Here is a 24,583-nt window from a genome sequence, read left to right as displayed (position 1 = left end):
TTGTGTAGATAGCTTTCCTCTCTATAGTTAAATTTATTCCTAGATAGTTAGTTTTATAGAGGCTATTGTCAATGAGATTGTTTTCTTGATTTCTTCCATTGCTTATTGATTGTTTGTATATGGAAGAGTTAAAGAGTTTGTGTATTGTTTTTTTATCCTGCTCTTTTGTTCAAAGTATCTTAGGTATAACATCATTTCATCTGCACATAGGGATAATCTGACTTATTCTTTCCTATTTGAATCCCTGTTATTCCTTGTTGTTGTCTCACTTCTCTGCCCACTAATTCTAGTACTCTAATGATTAAGGGTTGGGAGAGTATTCAGATTAGTTCTTATTCCTGAGTTTAGAAAAAATGATTTTGATATTTAGTTGTTTTAATGCAATGTTGACTGTTGGCGAGTCATACCTACCCATAGTATGATCAGGTACATTACTTTAATTCCTACTGTTTTCAGAACTTTTGTCATGTTAGGATGTTGAGTTTTGTCAAAGGCTTTTTCTGAACCTGTTGATATGATCATAATGTGATTTGTTGTTGACTTTGTTGGTGTGGTGTATGATGTTTATTGATTTGCATGTGTTGAAACATCCTTTTTCTGGATTTGGCTTAGAAATACTTTGTGGATAGGATAGTGCTTAGGGTTGAAGTCAGGGTTTAATTCTTACCAGGAATTTGAATCACTCTTTCAGCCCTTGGTTTGCAAGTATTTTATTGAGAGTTGAAGATACTGATGTGGAAACCTACTTTATGTGTGTTGGGTGTAACACACAGTCAGCAAAGAGTTTTATTTCCTCCTTTCCATACTATGGTTGAACAGGTCCAGCAAAAGATAGGAGCTAAATGTCAAGGGAAAGTGGCAACCTAGGGTTCTGGGAATGACCTTATATTCACACCGATATAATGTAACTGATATCCAAAACCTGCTTCTGAGTTTGCATTTGCTTGTCATAAGACTGATTCTATAAATTAGGGCAGAGTATTATTACTGGTTGGCCTATTAAATAGTTGTTCTTTTAACAAGATTGGTTGGAATTGAATTTACCAGAGAATGTACATATTACAATTAGTCGTCACCATCTAGTGAGTGCTTATTCTGTATCATCTAGCGTTCCGCTCGATTTCTGTGGAATGTTCTATAGTAGAGAAGGTAAAAATATCATCAAAAAGGTTGAGGGGGCTGGGATATAGCTCAGTGATAGAGAGACTGCCTAACATTTGCCCATATGGGATCTTCAGCACCATAAGAAAAACACTGAGTTAAAAGTCTTCAGGCTCTCACTGTCAGAACTTGAGCTGGAGAATTAATTTAGGCATGCAAAATACTGTTCTGAACTTTAATTTCTTTCCTTTTTAAAAGATTTCTTGTAGTTTGGTTGTACACGCTTGTAATTGCAACAGTCAGCAGGCACAGGCAGGAAGACACTGCATTTGATGTCAGCTGACCTGCATATGAGACTATGTCTCAGAAAAAAAAGCAACAAGTAAACAGTGTGATCTACATATAGTAAAAATGTCAGATGACATTTATATATATTCTTTAGAAATGTCTCACAAAGTATTTGGCATGACTGGCCTTAAACTGCAGTCCTCCAGATTTCAGTGCAATAAGTAGCTGGGATTATATATGTGTGCCACCATTATCTGACCTTTATAGTTATATTCTTTGTGATTATGTATTTAAGCAGCAGAAATACTACTGTACTTCCCCTTAACTGTATGTGTTGTTTTGTTTGTTTCACTTCAGGTTACATGTTCAGTATTTCTCTGTGATGTTGTGGTTATTGCAATTTATTCATTTTCATTACCAGATAGCATTGTAGCCTTACATTTGTGTGTGTATACATACCATTTACAATAGACACAGATTTATATGAAATATATTCATATATATTGTGTTACTATGCATATTTTATATATATATATATATATATTTGAACAGTATATATGTATAATAATAGTGTTTTGTATGTATCCACTTACAGCATTTAATACTATATATCCTACTGGGTGGGTCTTTTCTTTGTGTTACCAGGGCCTCACACTTGCTGGGTACACTTCCTTCTACTTTAGCTATGCCCCAGCCCTTAGATTTTATTGTCTGTGCTTGATATTTTGGTCATGCCTACTTTGCAGTTATGACTAATAGTGCTGTAAAAACATTTAAGTATATTTCTTTGTATTTCTATAGTTTCATATCACTCAAGACTATATAACTTGACTAGGACCATTGCTCAAGTCGACCATGTGTAGCAAGCAGGAGACCCTGAGTTCAGACACTGGTATGGCAATATCTAAGTGTTTAATTGGTACATCTTTGACTTAAATATTTGATGCAGGAATGTTAATTAAAATAATTAGAGAAACAACATATCTACAAATTTATATATACCTAAACAAACTACCTAGAATGCTGTGTGTACTGTATACACTGCATGAATATGAACTACAGAACATTACATGTGAAGCTTATGAAAAATTATATATATACATGTTTATACTAACATTTGTTATAGCAAAAAGTATAAATTTTAAATTATCAAAATGTATGAATGATAGATAGTATATGAATAGAATGAAATTCCACAACACCAATTTTTTCATAAACGTATTAAGAAGAATACTACATTCAAAATTTCTTGTCCTATAATTCCTTCCTTTAGAATGAAGAAATAGATAATGTAAAATATCAAAGAGTTGTTACTATGAAAGGAGAGACTGCTTCTTAGAAAGACTCATGGAGGTATTCAGAATTGGTTGGGTCACTGTTGGAAATTTGGGGTTAATTTAGTTTCTAGCTTGCATTTTATAGCTATGTGTATTCTATTGTGACAAGGCCTGGTTATACAGTTCTGGTTGACATTAAACTCCAGATAGTCCTTCCTCAACCTTCTTACTGGCGGAGTTTGATGAGTGTGCCACCACACCTGGGGAAAAGCATACCATGTGAGAAAATTATCATCAGAAACTACCTTAATATTATTAATGGAAAATGTGTGGGTAGCAGAAGAAGAAAACAGTCCTCCTGTCCCATCCACATCCTGTTGTGGCCATTGTTGTTGGAGTAGACTCATTGACTCAGCAGTGTAAAACCTGACAAGGGAGGATCATTAATACATACCTACATTGGGTAGGGATGAGAAATCAGTACTGACCTGTAGCTATGGTGATGTTCTAGCTATTTGAGGCCATGTTCCCTTAAGCTAATTCTTATTTTATTGGACTTTTGGAACAATAAGGATAAAATTCATATTATTATCTTTGTCAACTTAAATAAAGCAGTATATGAAGGTTTGTACTGGAGTTAGTAACGGCTGCAACAGGAAAAGTTAAATTTGCACTGTATTTGCATTTTACTGTTCCCTCCAAATATTGATATAGGTGTAGTTTATTAGCTTATAAATGATTTCTTGGAGAAAAGACATTCCAGTGTGTTACATCAATCACAGAAGGAGCAATTATATACCTTTTAAATAATCCTTTGTTTTTCGAAAGCAGGATTGTTGTCCCCTATCACAAACCCCTGGATGAACACCTCCGTGCTGTATGTTGTTCCTGATATATCTTTCTCCATAAAGTTTTCAAAAGTGCCTAGTCTGTGTGCTAGAGATAATTTATATATTAATTTTATTAAACCATTTTGAAGAAAGGGTAGTTAGAGGGGCAGGACACAGTAAATCCATGTGACAATCCCAGATCAGAACACATCTGAGTAAATGTTGGATTCTGAACCAAGTACAGATGCTTATGTTATGGTTAGGATGGTAGTCATAAAAAGACCTAACTAATTGTTACTTCCTGTAGCTATTATTGTGTGGGCATTCCAGAATTACTCCAATTTTCATTATTCATTCTATTTCTGAAACCGTAAATGTCTTGTTTAATATGTCGGTGGTCATAAGTTGGGTAAAACCATAAGATTCCACAATCTTATTCTCAGATCACTCAGCTCTACCTGGCATCAAACCCCCAAAGACAGCAGGTAGATCCCTGAACTCTCACCAGCCATGGCCCTGGTTCTTTTCTACAGTGGCCCTTTGGCATTCTGTCTCATTTTGCTATTTGGGGCACCTGACTATAGTTCTCAGGTATGGAGAGTGAAAAAATGTCTTGGGAGAAGTCAGTATCACGCAAAATTCCCTCACTGTGTTTAAGCCTTTCAGAAGTTAAGGGTTTTTTCCACAAGTAAGTCTCCTTATTACCCAGCCTAATGTCACTCTGCTTATCTAGTGTTGGTGACTTTTGCTTCACTTTCCTCCTGGGAAGGCAGGAATGGAGTTGCAGAGGGTTTCTTACTGTACTCAGTGCCTTTTTGTTTGTTCCTGCTTTTTAGTTGTCTTGTCCCTCCTTCATGGTCCCCATGGTCTTTCTCTCCTTTTCTTTTCAGCATAGAGTCTCTCTTTGGTACCCTAACTTTTCTCATTCATGGAATTAAAGTGAAAAAACTTCTAGTCTGCCATCTTGCTCCACTTCTGAGGACTTACTCTTAATATACTTGGGCAAATACACTCAAAATATTACTTATAAAGTATGTGAGATGCTTTTGATTCCATATTTTAGACAGCTCATACCATGTCAGTTTCTAACTACATGAAACTAGATTTGGCAAGTATGAGCTGTTGCCTGGCCTGTGTGTAGCTGCCCTTGTCAGCCCTACTTACCCTTTAGGTTCCACTTTGAAAATGCCACTTTGAGGCATCTGGGTCTGTGGTGAAGGCTGATTCAGTGTCTTCAGATGCATACAAGGCACCCACTCTGGTCTTTTCTGTGGACAGTGCCAAGGGAAGTGGGGCAACAACAAAATAACATCCTTCTCTCTACAGGATCCCTAGCAAAGAGAGCTGGCTCTAGCCAGTTCTGCTATTTGGCTTCCTGGCTTCCCGGGTTCCATGTTCTGTTTGGCTCATAATCTAGGAAATGGGGTCATTTCTGGTGGGTCCATTATCTGAGCCTCTTCCTCAGACAAAGGACTCTGTGGCGGCTGACATACTCCCTTCCACATCTCCAGGGATATAACTGGACACAGTTACTTACATCAACATAGTTGTCCACTGGCAAGGCTGGGTGTACCCAGTGCCTTACATTGAAGTTGATGATCAGAGCCAGGGTTTTTTGTTTTGGCTAGAGCATCATATCGGTATAGGGTTAGGGTTCAGCTCAGATTTAGTGTGCTAAACAGTATGAGTTGCAGTTTTAGTATAGTATCCCAGGGCCCAAGGGGAATATGTGTAGTTGATGACTATCTTGATATCAGATAAATTGAGGGTGAGAATGGGGCATCAAGGACAGAGCAACTTGTCTTCCATCATAAGATTTTTCTCACTGGCAGTGTTTTTACCCAGAAGTTTATCATGTCTGCTTTGAGATCAAATTCTCCTTAAGAGCCATTAATTCAATAAAAAGTCATGTTTCTTTCCACCTTTCTTCAAATCAGAAAGAATGGAAATACTAGAACCTTTGGGTAGAATCCCTCATTACTGTAGGTGCTTTACTGGAAAGACTCCCAGATCTGGAAAGTGGTGGTGGGTGCTTGTCAGTCCTGGCCTCTGGAAACCTCAATACCCACAGCACCGCAGAGAGCACCTGGCAGAGGCTGGTTCCCTGAGGGCTCTAGGTTGTTGATGAACCATATTGTTTGTGTGCCCTGTCATATATGGCATGGGTTACAGAGATTTCAAGTTAGCACATGAAGATTAGTGTATAGTAGTTTAAGAGTTTTTAATCCCCACATTCATGGAAACAAGTTATAAAATGGTGATGGAAAGAATTTCTGTGGAACACAGACTCAATTCCCAGAGTGGAACACCATGCAGGATGCTGAACATTATCACGAAGACAACCTGAGACTGGTGGATCACAATTTGAAGCTAGCTTGGGAAATTAGTTCAGGAGACCGCCATCTGCAAAATAACCACAGCAAAATATATTGGAGGTATGACTGCAGTGGTGTAGCTTCTGGTTTGCAAAAATGAAGCCCAGAGTTCAAATCCTAGTACCACAAAAAAAACCAAAAAACAAAAAACAAATGTCTTCATTAAGGGCATGGTGGTACCCAGTGGTAGAGCACTTGCTTATTGTTGGTATGCCCTAGTTTTAATCCCCAAGATGACACAAAAAAGTGTTTTTTGTAAAATTATTTGTATACATATATAATATTTACACTAAATAATTAGAAACTGGGTAACAGCAGCCAGCATTTATTAACAATGTGTGATGTGCCAAACCTGAAAAGTTAAGAGCCAGTTTTTGAAGGCCATGAATTTACATTGAGGTATGAATACAATTAATGAAAGAAAAGAATCCTTTTAAATCTGTTGTTTTATACTCCTCCCAAATATCAGTTCCTTCAGGATCATATACTTTTTCTTAACTTTAAAGGTTAATTTTAGTCATTAATTTGTATTAAATTTTAGGATCATTGGTGATACTAAACAAACACAAAGAGACATGATCAATAATTACAGATTATAATGTGTATCAAATGTTCTTTTAGAAAGTGGTTTGGGTAGAAGTTATTTTAATTTTATTTTATTTTATTCATGGTATTGGGGCTTTAACCCAGGGCTTTGTTCATGGCAGGCAGGTGCTCTACCTCTGAGTTTCAACCCCAGACCTGGTTGAATCTTATTTTATGTTGCCGTCATTAGTTAAAATTCCTTTACCTTGACTGTCATGAGGGAATGAATTTACAAAAATAGTAATTCTGGAATACTTTTTTTCTGTCCAGCATACGCTGTTTTGAAAATCAATAGTACTGCAGAAGATTTCCTTCATTGTTTGCACTCACCAAACTATTTCCCACTGGCCAAGATGTAAATGGAGACAGATTATAGGATTTATTTTGATGGAATTTTGTACAATTATTTGTTGACATTGTGCTCAAATTTGAATACTGCTGGTAAAGGAAAGACTCTCTGTCATTCTACAAATGCATCAAAAACTCTTCAGTCCAATTGGACTCATCTTGTTGCATAAATATGATTGTGACCTGAATTGTTTTGCCAGTGTTTACATTTCCTCTTTGATCCAATTAATCCTAAAAAAATAGTAGTAAAATGCCAAACTCCTCCCCAATTTATGAATTATTCATTTTCTCTTTGTTAGTACAGAAATTACCTAAGTTTGTGTGTGTGTATGTGTGCATGTGTTGGTATATTAGCCGTTGAATCTTGGGATTAAAATTAGGCATGGGTCATGCTGAGCACATACTCCACTGCTGAGGTATTTCCCACTCAAGAATTTAACATTAAAGAAAAACTCTTGGGCTGGCAAAATGGCTCAAGTGGCAGGGTACCTGCCCAAAAAGCATGAATCCCTAGTTCAAATCCAGTAACACACACACACACACACACACACACACACACGTGCTCACACACACACACAATATAATTACACTTATAAAACTATGGGAGCATAAGCAATGTAAGAAGAAATGTAGGATAATTTCAGAATCTGGAAATTCCTTCTGACACAGTCTCAAATCTTCAACTAGGTCTTTAGTTGTACATAATATACTCCTACATCAATACACACATACATTAAATTCATACATATACATAGAAATGCACACAAACACACATGCACAAATACCTACTCACATATACACAAAAACTCTTTCTCACGCAGGCCAACACCAGTTAAAATCATTCTCCAGGTAGAGACGCTGGTAAAGAATGGCAACATCATTCAGAGCAGCTGGTGCTTCCTAAACTTGAGGTCTTGCTCTGGATAGCGCCTAGCAGGGGCCTAAACTACTAGGGTTTGCACTCTGGATGGATCCTGAGCTGACTCCAGGCATCTTGTGTGTTTCAGTTTTGATGTTTGCAGATATTGATGTTTAATATATTTTATTTCTCTGGTATATTTAGCAATTAACTTTCTGCAAAGAAATCCATGTGTAAAACGTTAATAGCATATCATATGTAAAACAGATTTTAAAATGTACATGTCTTTTTATCAGATTTTCTCTTTTTCTTGCATTCTTTGAATCTGGCTTAAAAATGTAACCAGTAGAATGCTTTTGATTTTTATGTGTGTGTGAGTGAGTGTGTTTGTGAATGTTGCTTAAATTTTACTATCTCTCATTATTATAAAAATATCTGTAATAAAAGATGCCAGAAACAAAGGCTGTTCATGAGCCTATGTGTTACACTGCTACACAATTCAAGGTCAAATGGTCACATGGATCTTCATAAAGTGCCAATATAAGCTCCTTGTTTGAGTTTCTAGTGTATGTGTATTTTTAAATTTATTCAAACATATTTCTTAAAACTGACAAAGCTAAATATCTGGGTGTGTGAAGGGTCCTCTCCACAACAGGTGTCCTGGGTGGGAAAGGTATCAGGCTAGATACAAAATGTAGTGTAGGCAAGTGGATATATGTAGACAATGGCCTTCACAGGGGCCAGTGGGTAGAATATTATTAACCAGTAAGGGGACGTTCTGGCTGAGAATGGAATTGCAGTAAGTGGATAGCATCTGGAAAGTAGCAAACAAGAGAAAACTAATCAAATATCTAGAGTGTTGTAATTGTTGTAAATCAAGTTAACAGGCAAAGTAGTAAAACTGGATTTCATAAGAAAGTGTGTGGAACATCCTTCAGGAAAGAAATGGAGTCTTACCAAAGTTTTGTTATGGAAAGAATTCTGTTGGATTGAGGAATTTTAGTTTCGGTGATGGTGTTCCTCGTTGTGGTTATGGGGACAGAGCTCAGAGCTTGGTGCTTGTTAAGCAGGTATTGCAGCACTGTGCTATACTCCAAAACCAAAAATAGAGTTATACTAAAATGTTACCTGTCGTCCTTCTATCTCTCTCTCTTCTTTCTAAGTAATAGAAAGCTCATTCCCCAAGACTTCTAGATTTATGAACTAGAAAATCCAGTTTTATGTTTTGTCTGTGATTCTCAACTTCTCCAACTCTGTGATTTAATTTCCACATATAGCAGTGGAAATTAAAATTCACAATACCGCCAAGCTGCTCCTTTATTAGCAAATCTACACATTTGCTACCCTTATCACAAAATGCTTAAGGTTCTTTCTCTTAAGTTAGTGGAGGTGTTACATATCTCTGGCCTCTTCCTTTTTTTCCTCACCTTTCATACTCTATAATCTTCTTCTTCTTTAGATATAGAGATTTTAAAACATTTTTAATCATAAAAACATTTGCATTTTGCTCTTTCAGTTATAATTTTATTTAACATTTAATACCAGAGTTTAATTATTTCTGCTTTTTGAATATGTACTTATGTCTTGTGGTTGTGTTTGACTTTCCTATCTCTCTCTGTCAAAGACAATCGTTCTCCTCTAGAGTGTGCATTAGCATCACCTGGGGGGTTCTTAATACACTGAGCACAAAGTTCTACCACAGCTTAAAATTCACAATGTCTACTTGGGAGCCTGGAAGTTGTACTTCTGTCTAAGGTCTGTGTTGACATACTCCCTCAGTAATCTCAGAAGTGTACAGAATGTGAGAAGACTGCAGAACTGAATCTCAGTTTCAATATGCAAATTAGTGTATTAATTTCCAAGTGCTCTGCAGTGGTAGGGGGCAGGTGGGATATCAGATACAGAGATAGAGCCATAACTGAACCCCAGATCTATTGAACAAGAATCCTTTGTAACCCATAAGTTCCATATATGTTGAGAGTCATTGGACGGATTCCCTCCCCAATCTCAAGGCTAAAAATAGAGGTCAACTAGGAGAGCTTTTGGATGGAGGATCATTTCTGGCTGTGTGCTAAGTCAGATGCAGTTCAAGTTTTCTCTGAAGGACTAGTCAATTATGGTCCTCTTCCATGGAGTCGAGGAGTCTATCTTCCCCCCTCTCTCAAACTGATCTGTCAGGGGTATTCCATGCTTTTCCTGGATGAGATGCAAATTAAAGTAGTTGCATAGATCTAAAAACAGCTACCAAGTTTAGTCACTAAAGGCTATTCTGAATTTTTATCCTTAATGCAGGACCATCTACCAAAGAGTCCATGAAAATGAAAATGTATTTCATCTCCTTTCCAGAATTTGTGAAGGTGCATGCATGTCATGGGTTTCTTGTGACAAAACCACTGGATTCCTCAGCAAATTCTTCCAGGTACGTTGCTGAAGATGGCCCCAGAATATTTTCAGTATACATTCAGAAAACGTCTTCATTAATTTAGTGAAAGCTCATCATTTTTCCAGGTAAGTGTGGGAGCAACTATGATACAGTAACATAAGCATGAAAATTGTTTGCAGGTAACAATCACTGTCATTTCCTTCCTATCATATAGTGTTTTAAGAGGTTCAGCTAGACAGTGGGGCTGAGTGTGTCTGGAAGCTTGCATCTAGATGTTGGTGCATGAACCTATGTTCAGTCTACTATCTAATAACTAATATACAGGAACTCCTTCTTTGTTTGCATCTTCCAGTTATAGGAATGTGGATAGAGAGGAGGAGCACACAGCCATGCAGACCAGTTCTTTGTGGTACTCTTTGGCTAATTATCTATAGTTGCAATTTTCACAGAGAATTAAAAATGCACTAGAGTATGGATCCACTCATAGTGTGATTCCCTAATAAGCTAAAGGCCACTGTGTCTAATCCCAGTACTGCCATAACTGGGTGCTCGTTTTAGGTAGCTCAGTATTCATGCATGATGTTGTGTGCATATCCAGATTGTTCAGTGATAAATGCAGACAGCATTCTATCCCTAAATATATTTATATATCTATATATGTTTATATAAATATATATAAATATGTTTATATATATATACATATATGTATTTCACCACACAATCTGTATTGTAGGAATGTATTAATAATACACTTGTGTGTATATGCATAAACATAAATGTATATAATTATTTTATCCCCTTCTTGATGAGTCTTTTATGCTTGATATGTGGGTCATGTCTAGTTTAGAGTTATCACTCATATTGCTGCCACACACATCTAAGCACGTGTGTCCTGAGTTCTATAAGTTCACATCACTCACATGGGAGTGGAATTGATACATCTTCAGCTGATATGCATCCTGGAATGTTAATTTTAATAACTGCTTTGGAAAGTATATACTTTTCTCTACAATACTGTGTGTATCCAGTACACCAGCTCTGGTGCTGTTCACTGAGAACAAAGGAGCTTACATGCAAAGTTCATGAAAACTCATCTATCACCTCTTTTGTTGTGAGAAATCTTAAATATTCATTAGTTGATATTATTCATTATTTGATTATTATTACAAGGCAGCATTTTAAATATAAGAAATTCTACTTAAATTGGTAGTTGTATAGTCCAGAAATATGGACAGTGCTTCCTTCAATATTGCCTTCAACAGCAAATGAGCACAAATTGAAAAAGTCAATTTTACCTACTTCAGAAATGTCCAACAAAAATATTCTTCAGCCTTTCATGATCTAAATTCTGTTGTTAATGAGATTAAATTGTGATACACATAAATAAAACCATGATACACGTCTGTTTTGTAATAAATAAGGCAGTGGCTATTACTCATTGGTAGTTTTTTTTAGATATGTTATCAAGTGTTTCCTTTCTCCCTTCTTAATGCCAGCAAAGATAATTTTTGTTCCATGAATATACATTTTGGGATTCTTCAAGTACTTCATGAGTTTATCATCTCCCCAGGTGATGACTTTTTTCTTGATGGTGTGTGTGTAAGAAAATACAGCAGCTTGACCTATTCTGCACCGAAACAGACCCTGGAGATTTGGCCCACTCTTCTGCTTGTCTCCCTTTTCCCCTTTGTGACACAGGACACACTTCTGAAGAAAAATCTTCTTATTTTTCTCAACATCACCCATCTTTAAATTGCTCTTTTGTTACTACCAGAATGAAGGAAAATGCTTAAAAGCTGGAGTCCCCACTGTCTAGAACAAGGACCCATATTTACCTACTGATACCTCATGATACTGGAGTGTTGTTCCCAAGTTTCTGTCCTGGTGTAGGGAATGATTGAAGTGGCTGGACTAGGAGTTAAGAGTTAAAGCAAGAGCAAAATTTATTGAAAGAATAGCCAAGCACCCTGACAGGTGGGATTTAGTGAAAGTGCTAAGCCAAAGAATGGCTGAAGTCTAGGAAATGATACCTGGCAATATCAGGCTTAGGTCCAACTATTCTAATATAAAGGTGAATCTATAATTAGGTATGTAGTTAACTTCTTGCTGACCCCATGGTTATCACACTGGACATTCCAGGAGGGCCTTTTTAGTCCATCCTGTCTTTAACACCTGCCATATACATTTTATGACTTCCACTCATTATTTTGGTAAGACCTCTATTTTGTTTATCTTGGGAAAGTTTGCAATGGTATTTTCCTTTAGAAGTTTATATTTTTCATCTCTTTAGATGTTTGTCCTTAAGAATGTCTCTTTGTTTCCCTTATCTAGGAGAAAGACCACTGTATGTCATTATCTACGTGAGAAGCCAGTTCTCAGTCTCCTTAGATGTTTCCTGAATCTACAACAGACTTTCTTCTGTTCCCTTTACATTCCCAGGGCCATTTCTGCCATTTATTCCCCCTCACATTTGCTGCCCTCACAATAGTATCATTATTTGCTATAGCCATAAAATGTAAATAATAATACAAAATGAGTAAATAAATGACAGGATATGAATTCAATGAAATTCTAGAATACACTAACAAAAGTAACAAACTGTATCCAAGTTTAAAATTGTTGATTGTTTTCATAAATATAATATTTAGAATTATGATCTAGGCAAAAAATAATCCTGCTCTGGGACTCCATCCCTATAGTATTACAAAGAAGTCAATTTCAAAATCAAAGAGGTTTTCCTGAGAAGAGGAAGAAGACAGTTTTGTGGAAGTGCTCCTTAAAGTCTTCACAAGTCTTAGCAGTCTCTGTAATGCATGTAGGGTTACCTTATTTTTCTGCTTAAATTATGTATTTATTTTGTTTATTTTTGGAGAGTGGATCTCACTGAGTATCTCAGGCTGGCCTGAAACTTGATATCTTTCTCAATTTACAAATTTTTTTTTACTCATTAGTCACTCAGAATTTACTTTGTTTGCTTATGTCTGTGTTTTTATATGTGTGTTTGAATCTGGGGATCAAAATTAAGCATGGGAACATGCTAAGCACATACACCAATGCTGAGAAAATTGCCAGCCCTTGAAGTTAACATAAAAAATTACACAGTTGTGGTAGCAGAGACATTCAAGTGGTAGAGTGCCTGCCTAGCAAGCATGAAATCCTGTGTTCAAATGCAAGTAATGTGCACATGCACACCCAAACACACATATAATATCATGGGAGCATAAGAAATTTAAGAATTTGTGCAGGTCTACCTTCCTCTGTTTACTTTGGACTTTCAAATGTACACACTTAAGAAATACCTTCATGAGTGCCGGTGTTACTCATTGGTATAGCACTTGCTTAGCTTGTGTTAATCTCTCCATTCAATTCCAACAGGGTAAACGGAAAGAATGTTTCTTTAAATGCTCTGTTGTATTTTATATGTATTCTCTAGCATATAAAATTGGAATAAAACCAAAGAAGGTAACAGCACTAATATATGTTAACAGTGTAGTATGTTGTACATTTGAAATCTTAAGTAAGAACCAAATTTTGAAGGAATGAATTTAAATTAAAATACAAAGACTTTTTCTCTGAAATCTTTGATTTCTTTACCCCCTCTGCATCATTGATTAAATTCCTTCTGCATCAAATCCTTCCTCAAAAGACACTCTAGTTTTGAATTTCTTATATGTTGTCATAATTGCTTTACAATTCTCAGTCCTCAGTTTTCAGAGGGGTTCAGAAAACAGCAATTCTAAGGTATTTTTCCTGTCCAGCACGAGCTGTCAGTATTGTGAAAGTCATATTCCTTCCCAAACTTGACCACCTCTACCAATATAGCTACTCATACATTTATTCTTCAATTATGTATTGAAGCAGAACGGATTGTGCTCAGATAATTTCACTTCTTTTTAACTGTTTGTTATTTGTTTGTTTTGCTCAATATTATATGTTCAATATGCATCGTTGATGGATACATATCCTCAGTGACCAGATTCATATACAGGCATGAATCTTTGCCTGCCTGTGTTTATATAACAAAATATGTATATAAGCACATGGTACCTGTACTATGTATGTGTGATTATGACATACATACACATATATATTATATATACATATATTTTATACACACAGATGTGTATACATATACTTACATATATGTAAATATACATATAAGTGTATTTATTAATATATTTATCCCTTGCTAGATGGGTGTTTTCTGCTTGATGTTTGGTTTCTATAAGTTCACATCTCTCAGGAGTATGTTTCTGGGAGTGAAAGTGATACAGCTGCAATTCAGATATTCATCATGGTTATGTTTATTTTCATAGCTGCTTTTGGAAGGTATATACTGTTACATACAAAACTGTGTGTGCCTTACACAGGAGCTAGTTTGCTCTGCAGTACAGACTATAGAAGATTACATGCAATGTTCTTCAAAAATCATATTTTACATCTTGATAGTAGCATTAGTTGTTATAGCCATAAACTAAATAATAATGCAGAATGACTTAATGACAGTATCTAGACTCATTGGAATTCAACTATGCAATGATAAAAGAAAGCAAACTCTATGTGTAAAACTCTTGATTATTTTCACGAACGTAATGACTAGAATTATGATCCAGGCACAAATACATTCAACCTAGGGTTCCGTGCCTGCCACATTAAGTTGATGCAAAAAATCAAAAAGTGTTTACTTGTGGATGGGAAAGAATTCTTTCTTAGAAAAGTTCACTGAAGTCTTCACAGTTCATGGCATTTACTATAATAAATTTCGAGTCAGTTTATTTTTCTGCTTACATTATTTATGTATGTTTATTTTGTGTACTTTTTCTTTTGGAGAGTGGGTTTTACGGTGTATCACAGGCTTGACTGAAAATTGACAGCTTACAGCCTAATCCTCCCCAGTGCTAGGAACACAGGCATACACCACCACACCTTGGTACAACTATTACAGTATAGTTTACAAATTTTCATCAACAGATTCCATTACTTATTCTTTGGAACCATGTATTCTTTTGACAGGCACAACATGGGATTATACTACCCATTGTCAAGCACAGCAGCACCAAAATGGGAATCATTATGGTCAGAGCTGACTATGGTAAAAACATAAATTTTAAAATATGTTGGCTTAGGCCAGTCCTCTCTCCTACAGGCCTGGAAGTGAATCTTTACATCCTAGGTTTTCTGTGAAGGTGAAGGCACACATATTCCATACATCTTTCATGGGCACATGGAGATCAACTTCATAAAGTAAGTTAGTAGATGGACACAGACTGATGACTCAGAAGATATATATGCTGGATAAATAAATAATCACACTGCATGGGTGACTGGCCACCTGCACCAGTCATCCATCCACTGCATGGGTGACTGGCCACCTGCCCCAGTCATCCATCCACTGCATGGATGACTGGCCACTGCTTCCTCTTCACAACCAAAATTCTGCACTGGGTACCTCAAGTGCTGTTTCCAGAAAGAATGTCTATAAAAACTTGAAGGTTGTCCAGGTGCACATTATACTTAGTGGACTTCCACAAACTCATGGTATTTGATTTTATTGTCTATCATCAAGGACTATATTCTGTACTTCACTTACATTTCCTTATTTACTTTGATGTTGACTAATTAAGTTGTCCTACATGGCCTGTATTATGATAAGGTACATTTCTTTAATTCCTAGTGTTTTCAGAACTTTTATCATGTAAAGACTTAAACTTCCTCAAAAGCTTGTCCTGAAGCTATTGATGACCACGTGAGTTTTGTTCTTGATTGTGTTGATGTGTTGTATTGTGTTTATTGATTTATATGTGTTGAAACATCTGTGCATCTCTGGAAGGAAACCAAGTTGATCATGTTATATCAACTTTTTAATTTGTAATTGGATTTGATTTGCAAGTGCTTCGGCCATGGGGCAGTACCTAGGGTTTATCTCAGGTGGCTTCATGCTTGGTATGATTTTGAATCTCTCTGCCAGCCCTGGCTTTGCAAGTGTTTTACTGAGAGTTGGAGAAACTCTGATAGAGAAAACTATGGGGATCAGTTGTATAGTGGTCAGCAAAGAGGGTGATAGTATAAGCAAGACTTAGGTGTGACTCTCCAGCAGCACAAGGAAAACAAAAGGCTCAGGGTCTTCATCAGGTTCACAATGGAAGATGTTCAGCTAGAGTATTAATTCAGGCATGTAAACTATAATCCTCTTTAAAGGTTTTAGTGACTTGAAATGAGAAATTTTCAGGTATCTGCCTGCAACCATAACATTGTTCTTTGCTTTTAAAAACTTTTTTATATGTTGGCATTCTCGTGCATGCTTATAATTCCAACACTCGCCAGGCATAGGCAGGAAGGTTTTTCATTTGAGGTCAGCTGAGCTGCATTTTGAAATTCTTATGGAAAAAAGCAATGAAAAACATGGCTATATGCATATAATAAAAATGTCAATATACATTATATATTTGCCTTACTAATGTATCAAGCTATATATATATCAAGATATATATATATATATATATCAGAAACTATATATTTCCTGGGTCTCCAATAATGATTGGATTCCAGCCCCATCTGGACCTAGAACATTTGCCTAGTAAACAGGAGGCCCTGAGTTCACGCATTGGTATGGCCCGAAAAATAGACTCTATACCTGGGAGTCAATTTGATACATCTGTAAGGTAAATATTTATCATAGGAATGTTAATCATAGCAAATAATTTGAGAAACCACATACTTACAAAATTTCATATACTTACAAACTACTAGAAAGCTTTGTGTATCTTACACAGAAGCTGTTCTGCTCTGGAGTATGGACCACTCACAATTAGATTGTAAAACTCTTAAAAATTTATGTATTTACATGTTTATATTAGCATCATTTGTCAAAACAAAAAGTTATAAATAATGAAAATGTGTAAGTGAACAACGGTATATGAATTTAATGAAATTCCACAGTATAGTGTGAAAGAATAAATCCCTATAAGTAAAATCCTTGATTTTTATAAACATATTATTTATCATAACAGTATGGACAAAATTTTTTTCTGTAGGTACTTGGATTGTAACTCTTGGCTTCATACTTACTAGGCAGGTGCTCTATCAATTGAGCCAATTGGCCAGTGGCAAAAAATTCATAGTCTATGATTCTCTCCCTTAGAATTAAGAAGTAGATAATGTAAAAAGTCTAGGAGAGGTTAATGTGAAAAGGAGAGAATGTTTCTTGGAAAGATTCAATGAGATATTCACAGTTGGTGTGGCTTACTTTGATAAATTTAGGATTAGTTGTTTTTTTTCTACTTGCACTTTTTTTACTTGTGTTTCATTCTTTGAGACAGGGTATTATTATGCAGCATAGGCTGGCATTGAACTCAAGACTTTCTTTCCTTAGCCTTTCTAGTGCTGGAGTTAGATGAGTGTGCCACTGCACCAGGCTAAAACATATTAGTAAGAAGATTATCCTTAGAACCCACCTTAATGATAATGGGAAACGTGTGGGTAGAAGAAAAGGACAGTCCTCCTGACCCACCCAAGTCATGTTGTGGTCTTCATTGGTGGAGTAGACTCATTTACTCAGCAGTGTAAGGATCATTGACAAATACCTACATGTATTTGACATGTACATGACAGAAGTGTTGGGTATAGATGAGAAATCATTCCTTATATTTGGCTATGATGATTTTCTAGCTACTTAAATGTAGATTCCCTTAAGCTATTTTTATTGTATCACTGTCACAATAAAGATATAATTCATATAATCATCTTTTGTGAACTTAAGCAGTGTGTAAAGGCTTTTATTGGAGTTATTAAGGGTTATGACAGGAAACATAAAACACTGGCAATGTCTTTTCTTCCAGGAATCTCATAAGCTGATAAATTGCATCTGTACATATGGAGCCATCAGTAAAGTGAAAACAACAGTGCAAATTTAACTTTTCCTGAGAGGGGACTTGTCCCCTCTCACCCTTCCCTGGCTAGATACCTCCATAATATGTGCTATCTCTGCTGAATTTTATTCTGTCACGCTTTCCAAACTGTCTAATTCATCTCTTCATTTTTGTTTTTGGATTGTGTGTACTGAGGATAATTTTTATATCACTTTCATCAAACCATTTATGAGAAGGAATAAGAGGAGTGGCAGGAAACAGTGATCCACATGACAGTGATGGTGGCTCAGATCAGTGCAGTTCACCCATATGTGTTTCCGGGGTCCCCACCCAGTGAGCTGTTCCTCCACGTACACCCCATCTGCTGCTTTCCACAATCTGTCAACTAATTTCATCATATTATAAATCCATCAAGTGTTTAGTCCATCAATGAAGTCAGAGACTTCATGGTTCAGTGATTTCCCAAATGTCTCATCTTTGAGCACTGCAGGTTAGGAACAAAGTCATCAGAACAGGAGCCATTTGAGGGAACACCTCATATCAAAACCATAGAATTGGTTTTGTTAACTTGAACCTTGCTGAATTGATTTTTAGTTCTAACAGTATTTTGTTTAATATTACTTTATTCAATTTTTGTACAATATTTTTATACAAAGTACCATATTATTTGTAAGTAGAAAACTTCATCTGGTTTTAGTAGCAGTTTAACAGGTTGAGTTATAAAGCATTATCTTTCCTTTTGTGGTGGGGGGAGTAGGAATTTTGGAACTCGGGGCCTCATGCTTTTTAGGCAGGCACTCCACCACTTGAGCCATTTTGCCAGCCCTTTTTTGTGTGTTGGGTATTTTCAAGATAGAGTTTTGTGAACTATTTCCATGGCCTGCCCTACAAATCACAATCCTCCTGTTCTCACCATTCAGAGTAGCTGAATGAGTCTTTGGTGCCCAGCTGTTCTGTTTTGTTTTTACATTTTTTTAAGACCATATGAAAAAATTACTTTCACATATAGTGTGATTTGGGCTTTCATATTTAGGGACAATTTCCTCTGAGGCAAGTTTTTATTGTTTTACTTTAATTACCATTATAGTTCCCTTCAGTTTTTCCATTTTTTTTTTAGCTACTTAAGTGGTTTTTCTTCTCAGAAATGTCTTCATTTCATTACATCATCTTGTTTGGCAGAGTATTCCCTTACAACCGTATTTATTCATGTGAGGTTGTTAATCTTCCAATGATTTGGTTCCCCATTCTGTCTTCTCACTCCCTTTACTGCCTGTAGCAAATGGAATCCATTCTTCTAGTACCTTTCCTTTCTTTGTGGTGGTTTACTTCTTGAATAGTACAGGAAGATAAGGTAAAGTTTCTAATGTGGCCTCTTCCAAAGGTACATTAGACACAAATGATTTGTTTCTTAGAGAAGGTTCTGTGGCATGGAAGAAAAAATGTTCATGAGAATGCAAAAAAACCCTCTAAGCCTATTATATCTCAGTGATCCTTAAAGCTCCTTAAACCTCGAATTCAAGTTCTAGGAAGTACTTTATGGCTCCATCACCTTCCACTTCTGGTAAGATGATCGTAGTTGCTCCAGATCTCTTCAGATGTGATTTTCTCTACACATTTTGGTGTACAGACTTACTATATGAACCCAATTCTCAGATAGGTTCAATAAGAGTAAGAAATTTTAGCTCACTGAGCTTTATCTTTTCAAAAGATTGGCAAATTAATTTTCTTTTTTTTTTCATTTTTCTTTTATTATTCATATGTGCATACAAGGCTTGGGTCATTTCTCCCCCCTGCCCCCACCCCCTCCCTTACCACCCACTCTGCCCCCTCCCTCTCCCCCCCCTCAATACCCAGCAGAAACTATTTTGCCCTTATTTCTAATTTTGTTGTAGAGAGAGTATAAGCAATAATAGGAAGGAACAAGGGTTTTTGCTGGTTGAGATAAGGATAGCTATACAGGGCATTGACTCACATTGATTTCCAGTGTGTGGGTGTTACCTTCTAGGTTAATTCTTCTTGAACTAACCTTTTCTCTAGTACCTGTTCCCCTTTTCCTATTGGCCTCAGTTGCTTTAAGGTATCTGCTTTAGTTTCTCTGCATTAAGGGCAACAAATGCTAGCTAATTTTTTAGGTGTCTTACCTATCCTCACCCCTCCCTTGTGTGCTCTCGCTTTTATCATGCGCTCATAGTCCAATCCCCTTGTTGTGTTTGCCCTTGATCTAATGTCCACATATGAGGGAGAACATACGATTTTTGGTCTTTTGGGCCAGGCTAACCTCACTCAGAATGATGTTCTCCAATTCCATCCATTTACCAGCGAATGATAACATTTCGTTCTTCTTCATGGCTGCATAAAATTCCATTGTGTATAGATACCACATTTTCTTAATCCATTCGTCAGTGCTGGGGCATCTTGGCTGTTTCCATAACTTGGCTATTGTGAATAGTGCTGCAATAAACATGAATGTGTAGGTGCCTCTGGAGTAACCTGTGTCACAGTCTTTTGGGTATATCCCCAAGAGTGGTATTGCTAGATCAAATGGTAGATCGATGTCCAGCTTTTTAAGTAGCCTCCAAATTTTTTTCCAGAGTGGTTGTACTAGTCTACATTCCCACCAACAGTGTAAGAGGGTTCCTTTTTCCCCGCATCCTCGCCAACACCTGTTGTTGGTAGTGTTGCTGAGGATGGCTATTCTAACAGGGGTGAGGTGGAATCTTAGCGTGGTTTTAATGGCAAATTAATTTTCAATCCTCATGTTACAGATGAAAGAAGTATGTGATGTGGATGTTGGGAAGAAAAGCATTGCATCATTTGTCCTCATTATATTGGTGATACATGATGTCACCATGGTTTTTACTAGTGATGTTAAAATTGATCACTTGATTAATAGAGTGAGTGAAAGATTTCTGGGTAAAGTTATATGTCTTTTTTTCCTATCTTCTATTTTTTTAGAAATAAACCACTAAGCTACACCCACAGAATGAGACAGGAATTAAGCTTCATCTGTTATGCACAACAGTAGTAATTAATATGTTGATTTACTTGACAGATTTTAAAACATGACAATATGTAGGATTGGGAAGAATATTTGAATCTTGCAAATATCCTGCTTATCCTTAGTATTTCATCAACAAATTTAAGAATTTACTAACTGATGTTTTCTATAGTAATTACTATTGTCATGGTGATATTCTACATCCTTTATTGTTTGAGACTCAATATCTTTCCAGTGTATAATAGTGCACTGCTTGTTAGTATACCCAGATATAGGATTTCTGGATCATAGGATACTTTATCATATGATATTTTGGTGGTACTGGGGTTTTATCTCAGGGCTTCATGCTTACCAGTAGGTGCTCTATCAATTGAGGCACTCCAACAATCCTTTTTTTTTTTTTCTGATTGAGGAACCCTGATATTCTCTTCCTCAGTCACTCCAGCATTTTAAGGGGTTTCCAGTGTCTTCATATACTTGTCAACATTTGTCTTTTTACTTTTGGCAGGACTGGGGTATGAAGTCAGGGCCTGACACTTGCTAGGCAGGCACTCTACTACTTGAGCCACTCCACCAGCCTTCTTTTGTAGTGGAGTTTTTGAGATAGTGTCTCAATAAGTATTTGCCCAGGGCTGGCTTCAAAATGTGATCCTCCTAATCTCTGAGTCCTGAGTAGCTAGGATTACAGACATGAGCCACCACTGCCCAGCAACATTTTTCTTTTGTTCATGTAACTTTTCCAATTTGGTATTGGTTTTGTTTCCCTGATTCTTTATAATGTTGAACATGTTTACCTGTTGGCTTGGCCATTTATTAATCTTTGGAAAAATGCCAACTTTTTAAATTTAGGTTTTTGGGGTTTTTTTTGCTATCAAGTTGTAGGTGTTACTTATGTATTTGAATATTCCTTATTCAGTATAGGGTTTGAAACTATTTTCTCCCATTTCAGAAGATGCCTCTTAAATCCTTTGTCCTTTCTTTGTTGTTAGCAAACTTTTTTTATATAGACTTACTTCCATATTTTTTAGTTTGTTGGCTGTGCATTTGTTCCAGAAGTTTGAGATTTTTATTGCATCTTCTTTTTTATCTGTACTCACTTTTGAACTCAAGGCCTCTTGCTAGGTAGATAAGCAATCTACCACTTGAGCCATGACTCCAGTCCTTTATCTAGGCATTGGTGTCGTATCCACAGGTCTTTTACCTTATCATGGCATGAGTTGCTTCCACGTTTTTCTAGAAATATCAGTTTGGGGGTTCATATTTAGATTTTAATTCATTGGAATTGTTTTCTGTGTGGGATGAGTTCAATTTCATTCGTTTACAAGTGCATTTACAATTTTTGTCACATCACTTGAAGAGACTTCTATTTTTGCCATTTGTACTCTGGGCACACTTACTGTATTTCTCCTGACTGTATGTGTACTTCTGGGCTCTCTATTATGTGAATCCTTTATTTATTCCATTAATCATTTATATCCTCATGAAGTCATTGTTCATACTTCTTCATTTTCTGACACTGGAATATATTTCTATGTATCTTGCAATTTTTGTGCTTTAGCACTACAAACAAGCATTTCTCTAAAGAATGATATGGTTTGCTAATGGGAGTATGGTATTTTAAAATTAGATATGCTTGATATTCTTGGAATGTTACCAGTTCTAGGCTTTTTCAACAATCAAAGTCCGACTATCCATATTTTGTCCCCACCAGGACAGGCAGTTTGGTACAATCAACATTTCTCCAAGTCCAGGAGTTACTTGACCAAGCCTTCAATATAAGGGCCTTTTGGAGACCCTTATGTTGGACCCATTCGAAAGTGAGAATCTCTGTAGATAAATATTCTTGTTGAAAAAAGAACATGTCAGGCACAATCTCTCAGAAGGTGAACTTCCCATACCCCAAGTCTAGAGCAACTGTTTCCTTTTCTTGGACACTTTTTCAGACTACCTACCATACGCTCCTACTTTTCTTTTCTTTTTTAATTATCTTTGAGCTGTTCAGCTCAACCTAGGATGCTTAGCTACATTACTGTGTTCAGATATTTTTAAAAAGATCCATTGTGAGTTTCTATTTGTGTACTTTTGCATGTTTCTTTGTTGTTTTGTCAGGGGAAATAGATTCATTCTTTGGAAGTTATCTCTATACAACCTTGTTCCTGAGGTTGTCTAGGTGTCCAGTTGTTCCTAGCTCTATTATATGTCATATTTCTTGGTCATGGTATCTAATTCTGTCTTGATATGTAGTTTGTGCCTGTTGTGTCTGGCCAGTTAAATGTGTGCTAAATGTACATGCATTTGTTGCTTTTATGTCATTGGTAAGATGTCTGCTTTTCTGGTGTTCTTAGTTGCCCCAGTTTTATGGTGTCACAAGGGTGTTTTGTACTCCAACTTACTGCTATCTAATTTTATAATGACAGGAATCTGTTTGGGTGGTTAGTTAAGAGCCTTAGAAGCTCTTTGTATAGATTTGAGTTTCTTGCTAGTGGAATATTTGATTGATTTCACTTCACTTAAGACATTTGTCATTCCATGTCTCAGTTTAACTAGTCAATCAATATGCATGGATTGTTTTCTGCATGAATTCTGTCATAATTTTTGTAATTTTTTATGGTATATTCCATTCTTTTCCTCTGTTTTGGGATCTTCTTTGCCCATGATTGTAATTTATTACTATTTTTGTATCTATAATTAATTGTACCTAATAGATCCCACCCAGGATCACTAAACTTTCCTTGGTTCTCATGAAGGGAATCCTGTGGTTGCAGTGGGTCATTCATTACATTGTTTACATTATCCATCATTGTATTATCCACAGACCTATTGGACTATAGCTCTATACTTCCTATGTAATTTACGTGCTGTTTTCCTTTTTTTCTGTCCTGTCCAATTTGTGACAAACATTAAACAATATTTCAGGTAACTTTTCTTCTTATACTATATATTAATGGATTCACATTATCAGGATCATTTACATCTACAGTTATATCATGTGAGACCCCTCCTGTTATCTGGTGATTAATATCCCTCTCTGTGGAGTACCAGGGATTTCTGGAGCTTAGTACCATCTCATGACATTTACTTTTTCTTAATATGTTTCTTCCCATATATTTCTTCCCTGAGCTAACACTTTCTTTCCTTAGATAAGAACTTTTTGTCACAATTTCCTAATATAAAATAAATCTAGAGTTACCTTGCATGTGAATAACACTGTGATGAATGGTCAGTAGTTTGTTTCTCTTCTTTCTGCTAATTTCTATGTCTTAGTGCTATCAAATGCTTCATAAGATGAGACCCTGCACAGTGCATTCCAAGTGCCTTCCCAGATCTCCAGCATTCAGCCCTTGAACATCTACATGTGGCAAAGGTGGCCTTCTGTTTCATGGGAAAAGGAGTAAGGGATATGTGAGGGCAGTGGAGATAAGTATGACCAAATATTTGCATGCATGAAACATTACAATGAAAAAGATTATTTTGCATAATTATGCATTACTAAAAACTAAAAAAGAAATGAAATATTTGTCTTTGTCTAAATGTTCTAGGAAGTTAAATATCCATGAGAAAATGAAAATTTGAACTTCAACCTCACATAATAAAACAACTCAATTCTTCTAGCATTGCAGACCTAATTAGATACAAATTAATATAGTATTTAATATGTTAATAGGGATATA

General features: G+C 36.2%; 1 long non-coding RNA gene and 1 pseudogene across 5 annotated transcripts in view; one reads left to right on the top strand and one right to left on the bottom strand.

Moving 5' to 3' along the window:
* LOC141419275 (uncharacterized) overlaps positions 1-19,617 on the top strand; it is a 91,698-nt gene extending 72,081 nt beyond the window's left edge. For 4 of the 5 annotated variants that reach the window (XR_012444063.1, XR_012444065.1, XR_012444066.1 and 1 more), the window contains 2 exons: positions 10,010-10,082; positions 12,378-19,617. This is a non-coding gene — a long non-coding RNA (uncharacterized lncRNA). Of the gene's footprint in view, positions 1-9,955; positions 10,083-12,377 lie in introns of all 5 variants that reach the window. The other variant, XR_012444064.1, reaches the window with a different exon arrangement.
* On the bottom strand, positions 11,384-11,792 carry LOC141419274 (cytochrome c, somatic pseudogene; annotated as a pseudogene).
* Positions 19,618-24,583: the final 4,966 nt, after the last annotated feature.

This window comes from Castor canadensis, chromosome 19, assembly GCF_047511655.1.
Source record: "Castor canadensis chromosome 19, mCasCan1.hap1v2, whole genome shotgun sequence".
Lineage (NCBI taxonomy): Eukaryota > Metazoa > Chordata > Mammalia > Rodentia > Castoridae > Castor > Castor canadensis.
This window is presented reverse-complemented; position numbering and strand designations above follow the sequence as displayed.